The sequence below is a fragment of the Bison bison genome, unplaced genomic scaffold, assembly GCF_000754665.1.
Source record: "Bison bison bison isolate TAMUID 2011002044 unplaced genomic scaffold, Bison_UMD1.0 scf7180017864465, whole genome shotgun sequence".
Lineage (NCBI taxonomy): Eukaryota > Metazoa > Chordata > Mammalia > Artiodactyla > Bovidae > Bison > Bison bison.
Window position 1 is genome coordinate 9,876,985 of NW_011495026.1, and position 7,769 is coordinate 9,884,753.

A 7,769-nucleotide genomic window follows, 5' to 3' on the forward strand; every position below is an offset into this window, starting at 1 on the left:
TAGACAGGCAAGGAGATCCAACCAGTCCATCCTAAAGGAAATCAGTCCTGAATATTCATTGGAAGAACTGATGTTGAAGCTGAAACTCCAATACTCTGGCCACATGATGCAAAGAACTGACTCATTTGAAAAGACCCTGATGCTGGGAAAGATGGAAGGCAGGAGGAGAAGGGGACGACAGAGGATGAGATGGTTGGTTGGCATCACTGACTCAATGGACATGAGTTTGGGTAAACTCCAGGAGCTGGCAATGGACAGGGAGGCCTGGTGTGCTGCAGGCCATGGAGTCACAAAGAGTCAGATATGACTGAGTGATTGAACTGAAGTGAACTAGAGTAAGGCAGGCATATGTACTGGGGAGGAGAGGGACAGGAGTCTCAATGGCCAAAAGAAGAATGTCAGAGCCAAATAAAACCCTAAATACTCTAAGTATCCATTTGCGTGGTGAAAAGGGTAGAGGGAAAGCAGCAGTATTTTAGGGTATCAAAGCCATAGCAGAATGAGGAGGAGTACTTCCCAGGTGCTGCAGCCTGGGTGGAAAGACAAGGGCATCCAAGACAGGGGGAGAGGGCAGGAGCAGTCCAGCTCAGGTATCAGAGCCTGGGCAGAAAAGAAGGTCATTCAAACAGGGAGGCTTCCTAGTGCAGGGTGTCAGAACCCAAGAGGAAGGCATCAGATCCCAAAGAGATAAGCAGAGCTTCCATGCAGGAGGGTGATCTGGAATGCGACAGGAGCAGGATAAGGAGGACAAACACCTGGGAAGTGGCTCATGCAGGGGATGCGGAGGGAGTTAATCTAGTAAGTATATCAAGAATAATGGAAGCCAAGTTTCTCACTGTCAGAGGATATATAAAGGAAGAAAATCAGAATTAACCCTGTGGTGTTGAATAAAAACTAGAGGTATGGCTTTCAATATAAATGGATACAGAAATAGCTATAGCTGCATATGTATATGTGTGCATAGTTCATTCACAGACCCTGCGAGCAGCACCCCAATATAAATGAACAGAAGACTTCTCTTCTGAAAATCATTTTCTCTTTAGAGGGGTCCTTGAAGAAATGGCTAATTCTACAACTAGGGCAGGGAAAGTCAGGATGAGCTTTTTTTCCATAAAGGAAAGAAGTGTTCAAAGAATGATGGAAGATGTTAAAAGGAAGTAAAAACCAGCTTTAAGAGGCTCCCATTGGCAAAATCTGGGACAATTTAAGCACTGCCATAAATAACAGTAACAAACCACAACCCATTTAATAAATACAAATCTATGAATCCATACCAATATAAATTATCAACTAAATTTTGATGAGCAACAGCATACTTATGTCTTAGAATAACTGGTCTCCAAAATAACTATTAATGAAGAAGGGGAAAAGAGGAAGTTTGAGACAGTTGACAATTAAGTGATCAAAGTTCCTGTGTGCTTAGTTGTGTATGACTCTCTGCAACCCTTTGGACTGTAGCCCACCAGGCTCCTCTGTCCATTGGGTTTTCCAGGCAAGAATACCAGAGTGGGCTGCCATTTCCTTCTCCAGGGGATCTTCCTGACCCAGGGATCAAACCTGCGTCTCCTGTGTCTTCTGCACTGCAAGCACATTCTTTATCCTCTGAGCTATCAGGGAAGCCCAAGTGATCAAAGTAAACACCATCAATATAGGTATAAATCAAAATCATTTACTTTTTAATGAAGAAAACAGCCTAGTGTTGGTGGTATAGTGGTGAGCATAGCTGCCTTCCAAAAAAACAGTCTCACTTCCTTGATATTCCTGCAAAGACACATAACCTGAATCTAATCTATCCTGCTTCTCTCCTCTCAATCATAATGATGAATAAAGATTGTTTTATTCAACTTTGTATCCACAATACCAGTAACAATGCCTTGAACACAGCCATTAATTTCAAGTATGTCATTTTAAATGGTATTTTTATCTATTACACAAAAAGTAACATTGATCTACACGTTTTAAGACATGTTCTCTCAGTATTTTATTCACCTATATTCTGTTCATTCTTCCTGAAGTCCATGGGACTCATTTCAAAACTGCTGTCCACATTAGAACAGAAATTGTGGCAATTACTATTTTAGTGACGTACAAAGAAAAGCACAAAAATGTGAAACAGTTTAATCAAACACAGCAACGGCCAGAGATTTATCAAAGTTCCTAATACCACCACCACTATCACAATTCTTAGAAACAGTTTTTCAAAAAAAAAAATTACTTTTCTAAGTGAATTATCTGTAAAACCTTTCAAATACTATATTTAACTTATTTTCTCTCCCACTCGCATGAAGGAACAAAACTAACATCTAATACTTGCATCATCAGATTTTTAGAGACAGAACTCCAAATCTTGATCTGGTCCTACAAGAATAGATAGAGGTCAGCCTACAAATCAATAAAAAAAAAAAATACAAATAATCTGACAGAAAAATGAGAAAATTTATAAACAGGTAATTCACAGAGAAAGATAATATTACTAGCAATTGGCAACAATCACAATTTATCACTCACTAGTCATAAAAGCAAAAAATTTTAGAAAGATTACAAACAACTATATTGGCAAAAGTATGGGGAAATGGGCACTCTTATAGTTGACAGAAGTAAAGTGACTTTGAGAAGAACAATTTATCAGATACTACAAAAATGTACATGTTCTGATTTGAAAATTTCAGTTTCAGGGCTCTATTTATTTCTCAGAAATACTTAGAAACAAAGATGTTTTTTCAAGGATAATCACTGCAGCATTATATATCGTACTGAGAAAGTAGAAAAATGTCAGTTAATAGGAAAATAGTTAAATTATGGGACACCCTTACCATATATAATACTCTTACTATGTGAAATAATATGTAGCCTTTTTAAAAGAATAAAACAGCTCTATAGGGAATATAGAGAAATGTTCAGGATATATGTAATGTTAGGAGGAGAAAAGCAAGTTGAGCAAAAAGATGTACAGTACTCTACTTATGTTTAAAAATAATAGACTATCCATTATATGTATTACATATCTAAACCATATATATACACCATATATGCATATATGTACATATGTGATGTGTATATGTATATACTTTTATTAATCTGCAAAAACATTAGCAAAGCCATTACTTCTGAGAGATAACTATTATTTAAATATTTTACAACTGGCTTGTAATTATTCCTTAATTAAAAAAAAAAAAAAAGGAGGGTGGTGGCTGGAAGACAGGACATGACAGGCAAGAAAGGGGCTTTTCCTGCCCAAGCACACATGCCACAGCCTCTCCTTATAACTATGGCCAAGGAACAGATTTCTCCCACCTCTAGAATATCAACTTGATCATCTGTCAATTGATCATCTGTCATTCTACCACCTGTCTGTCTTTCTTCAGTTCTTAAATCCTTGTCTTTTTTAAAAAAATTAAAATGCAAATACCAAGCAATATCAAACTCAAAGGCTTCATTAAAACCTCAGAAATATCAGTTAACACCTCAGCAAGAATTATTTGATTTGATAGCTCTGAGTGTAAGAACGGAAGCTGAACAGCTGTACTGTTATCTAAAAGGGGAAAGGGCTAGGTTACAAACAAAGAAGGAAGAACACCAACAGGAAAGACAATGGAGGAAGGGAGAAAGAGGAAGCAGTTATCAAGGAATAAAAGAAGAGTCAAAAGGCCCTGCTTCAGACTGTATTGTTCCAAAAGCAGACCACAGTGTGGATTGAGAGCATCGACTGAGACCACCTGGATTCAAAAACCAGTTCAAAGATTATAGCTATGTGACCATGGGCAAGTTACCTAACCTCTCCGCGCTCTTATTCATCTGTAAAATGAGAACACTAATAGTATCTACCTCACAGAGTTTACAGTTTGGATACGTAAAGCATTTAGAACAACTCTGGCACACAGTAGGTTAATACACTGTGTAAATGCCTGATGCTGGCAATCAATGCCACTCGTGCCTTGCCCATACACTGCTGATATTCACTTCTACAGCAGAAGATTACTCATTCTGAACACTTGTAACACCCTACTGTAGGCTGCTTTCTGACTGCAGAAATGTGTTCAGTCTGTACTTAGGGTAGGCCAGAAATGCTGGAATTAAAGTCAATGATGCCTAGAAAGTCGTTGGGTAAACACCTGCAGCCTCCCTGCTCTTGACTTGGGATAACTCTGACGCATATTTTATTTGGTCTGTGAGAGATCCCCAGTGGTAATGAGTTCCAGATGCCCACAGTAGTAACTGTATCTTAGCATTCATCACATTTTAACTATTAGTTTCGAAGTCTGTTCCCCACAAGACTGCTAACTGCTCTTTAAGGATGTCTTTGCTATTCTGTCTGCCCTGGTGGCTCAGATGGTAAAGCGTCTGTCTACAATGTGTTAGACCCGGGTTCGATCCCTGGGTTGGGAAGATCCCCTGGAGAAGGAAATGTCAATCCACTTAAGGACTATTGCCTGGAAAATCCCATGGACAGAGGAGCCTGGTAGGCTATAGTCCATGGGGTCGCAAAGAGTTGGACACGACTGAGCGACTTCACTTTGCCCTATTCATCTGCCTATGCAATATTCAAAAAAGTTCCCGGTATGCAGTAGTTTCTCAATAAATACTTGTTTTATAAATGAATGAAATAAGTGCATCACTGTAGAAAGTACATAATTATGAACTATTGCCAAAGGTAAGTACTTATTCAAGGCCAAGAGACTCCTAGATGATCTTTTTCACACTCAAGAAAATTTGGTTTTCATTTACTTGAGTTTAAGAAGAGGATATTCAACATCTTGATAACCCACTGCACTGCCTTGCTTCTAAGGCTTATTTGCCACCTAGATTACAATAGCCTCTAACTGACTGCCTTGCTTCCAAGCTCATCTCTCTCCAATTATCATGCAGATTGTTACCTCTCTGACCATGTCTCTTCTTTTTGTCATATATAAGTTCCCTGAAGATTTCTCAAATTAAAGAGTTAATTTTCTTAATCTCCCTTAAACTTTTGGGATTCTAACACTATAGTTTTTAATTTATTTTTGAGGTAACATCAGTTTATAATATTAAGTTTCATTATATTTTTACTTCTGCATAAACTACAATGTGTTCACCACCAAAAATTTAGTTTCTATTCATTAGCATACGGTTATCTTCTTTTCCTATTTCACCTTGTTTTTTATATTCTACATATGAGTGAAATCATGCATTATTTGCATTTCATCTTATTTCAGTTAGCATAAAATCCTCAAAAGCTATCCATGTTGTAACAAATGGCAAAGTTACATCCTTTTTTACTGCTGAGTATATATCACAGCATTATTTACAATAGCCAAGATATGGAAACAACCCAACCCCATCAAAAGAAGAATGGATAAAGAAGATATGGTCTACAACTATCTCTATCATGGAAAACAGTACACAAAAGTGAAGTCTGTAAGAATTCTGGTTTCCCACTGCACCTTAAAGTAGCACTAATAAGAGTACCTTCCTTTAGTAACTACAATAATATGAAAGATTATAAACACTACTATATGAGTAGTGCTGTTTTCCTAGTTTTTACATAAACCAAAAACATTCCTGCATATAAAACTTTTTTAAAAAGATATGGGTTAACAAAAATATTGCCTTCTAGAAAAAAGTTCACTACTCTAGTACTCTCCAGAGCCATGATGACCACAACTCTTATCAGAAGCTTGAAAAAAATGCCTGACATACGGTACTCAAACAGTAGTTGAGTACTTATTTATGAAATTAAGATTCTCTCAATCATGTTTAACTATGTCTTCTATTATTCTCTGTAGAACTCATGGTGAAAAATATACTTAAGTTCAACTATACACAGTATTCTATGAAGAACAAACCAAAAATCAACTAATTTTCTTCCTTTCTTTTTAAAATCCTTTATAACGTGGGCAGATTGATGAGGAAGCAAAAGAGAGAACAGAAAGTTGACACTTAATAGATAATCAAGCAAACACTTCCCTTGGCTTTCTCCTGCCAATACACAAGCTAAGCACATGACTCAACTGTCAGTTGTAGCAATAGTTCAAAACTCAGGTAAAATGATTGACAGGTCCTTATGCACCACTGTCACCCACCCCCATTCTTAGACCAATTTAAGCCAGTTAATTTAAGCAGGTTAAATTATGACTGAAGCAGAAAGTTAGATTTTCTCTATGTGAGCTTTAATTGACAACCCAAAATATTTACCAAGTAGTTGTTTTTTTCCAGAGTCTGTAATGTTGTTTTCCTTTTCTTGATCAGAAGGCCTATCTGAAGTGTTTCATCTTAACACATCTGAAAAGAATATCAATTTTAACCAATTATACAAGATATTCTGGCTTTATCAGAAGTTTCACCATTTCAGATTAAATGATTTTATTACACATGCCCTTGCATGTGTGCACACACAAGGAAACATATTAATCCAATGTTATATTTTCTTCAAAAAATATTTCTAAAACTAGAAGATCACACGTTTGCAAACTACAGTCTTCCAAAGATTTCAAACCCACTGTACGGATGGAAAGAGCATGATTTTGGTAATCAGAGGATTCTAGAGGTCAGATGTTACCTTTAAAACATACTCCTGGGTCCTTGCCAGCAAAAATGATGCCTCAATTTCCTTCCTGTTCCCAGCATTTTTTATCAAATGAAAATCACCTTGCAAGTTCTCAAGCTGCTTGGGAATGGTAAACCATACTACTTAAAGGATCTGAACCGGAGTCCAATTACCTGATTTAAATCACAGCTCTGACTTTGGACAAGTTGTTTTTAGGGCTGTGGGATTTAGTTCTCTCATCTATAAAATGAGAGTTAAAAACAGACTTTACATGACAGGGTTGTTATGATTATTAAATGAGATATGAACATAAAGCATGTACCACCAGTACTTCGATAAGATAAATACTCTGGTTAATTCATTTATTTTTATACTTCATATATCTCTCTAATTTAAAATAAATCAGCTTCACTGCTATGCACAGAGCTGAAAGCAGCAACGTGAAACCAGTTGAAACTCAGACGTTTCAACAGTCACGGAAAACAATTATTTCCTTACAGAAGAAATTTACAAGAATTCTCTCCCTTTAACAAGCGTCCCTAATTTGCTTCTGTCAAGACTAAGGCCAAGAAGCAGGAGGGGGACAATTCTGTAGAGGGAAAATCAACTTCCCTTCACCTTCCTTTGGTCAAAAGATGTTTCCGCTGAAATGTACTCTTCCATAGTGTAGACTCAGCAAGCAACAATCACAATACAAGCACACGACACCTGAGGAGTAGAGAGGGTTTCAAAGGCTCCCTTGCCCTTGGTCCACAATCTACCCTGCGTTAAGCACTCTGGGGTCTCCTGCAGCCCCATGCAGCTAACAAGGCTAAAGCCAGAGCTTACAGGTATATATATCGTCCTTCCCACATACCAGCAGGTGGGCGTCGCCCGCCTGTCTTACCACCATTCACCGGGCCAGTTCCTGCATTCGAGGCCCTAATCACCTGACTGTCATGGCCCTTTCAGGCCTTCTCACTGACCTCGGATACCCGGGTTCAAGTCTCTGTGCTGCAGGTAAAGATGGCAAACGAGTAAGAGATGAGTCGACGCTGCAGCAAGCAAGCGCGACGAAGCCACACCTCCCTGATTCCGACCAGGCTGCGGTCCAGAGATGCTGGGAAGAGTGCTGCCCACACAGACCCTGCCCAGCCCGACCCGTTCCCTCACCTGAGCGAGCGCTGGGGCTATCGGAACCGCTCGGGTCTCTCTCCGGGGACGCCGAGGGCCTTGGGCGGCGGCGGCGGCGGCGGCGGCAGCTGCT

The 7,769-nt window shown here is 38.8% G+C and overlaps 1 protein-coding gene across 4 annotated transcripts in view; it reads right to left on the reverse strand.

The window, feature by feature from the left end:
* Window positions 1-7,763, reverse strand: part of KIAA1109 (KIAA1109 ortholog) — a 195,544-nt gene extending 187,781 nt beyond the window's left edge. For 3 of the 4 annotated variants that reach the window (XM_010860282.1, XM_010860283.1, XM_010860280.1), the window contains exons 1-2: window positions 7,676-7,763; window positions 6,172-6,258 (exon numbers count right to left, since the gene is read on the reverse strand). The gene's annotated coding sequence lies outside the window, so the exon portion shown is untranslated. Of the gene's footprint in view, window positions 1-6,171; window positions 6,259-7,488; window positions 7,646-7,675 lie in introns of those variants that run through there. The other variant, XM_010860281.1, reaches the window with a different exon arrangement.
* Between the last annotated feature and the right edge of the window lie 6 nt (window positions 7,764-7,769).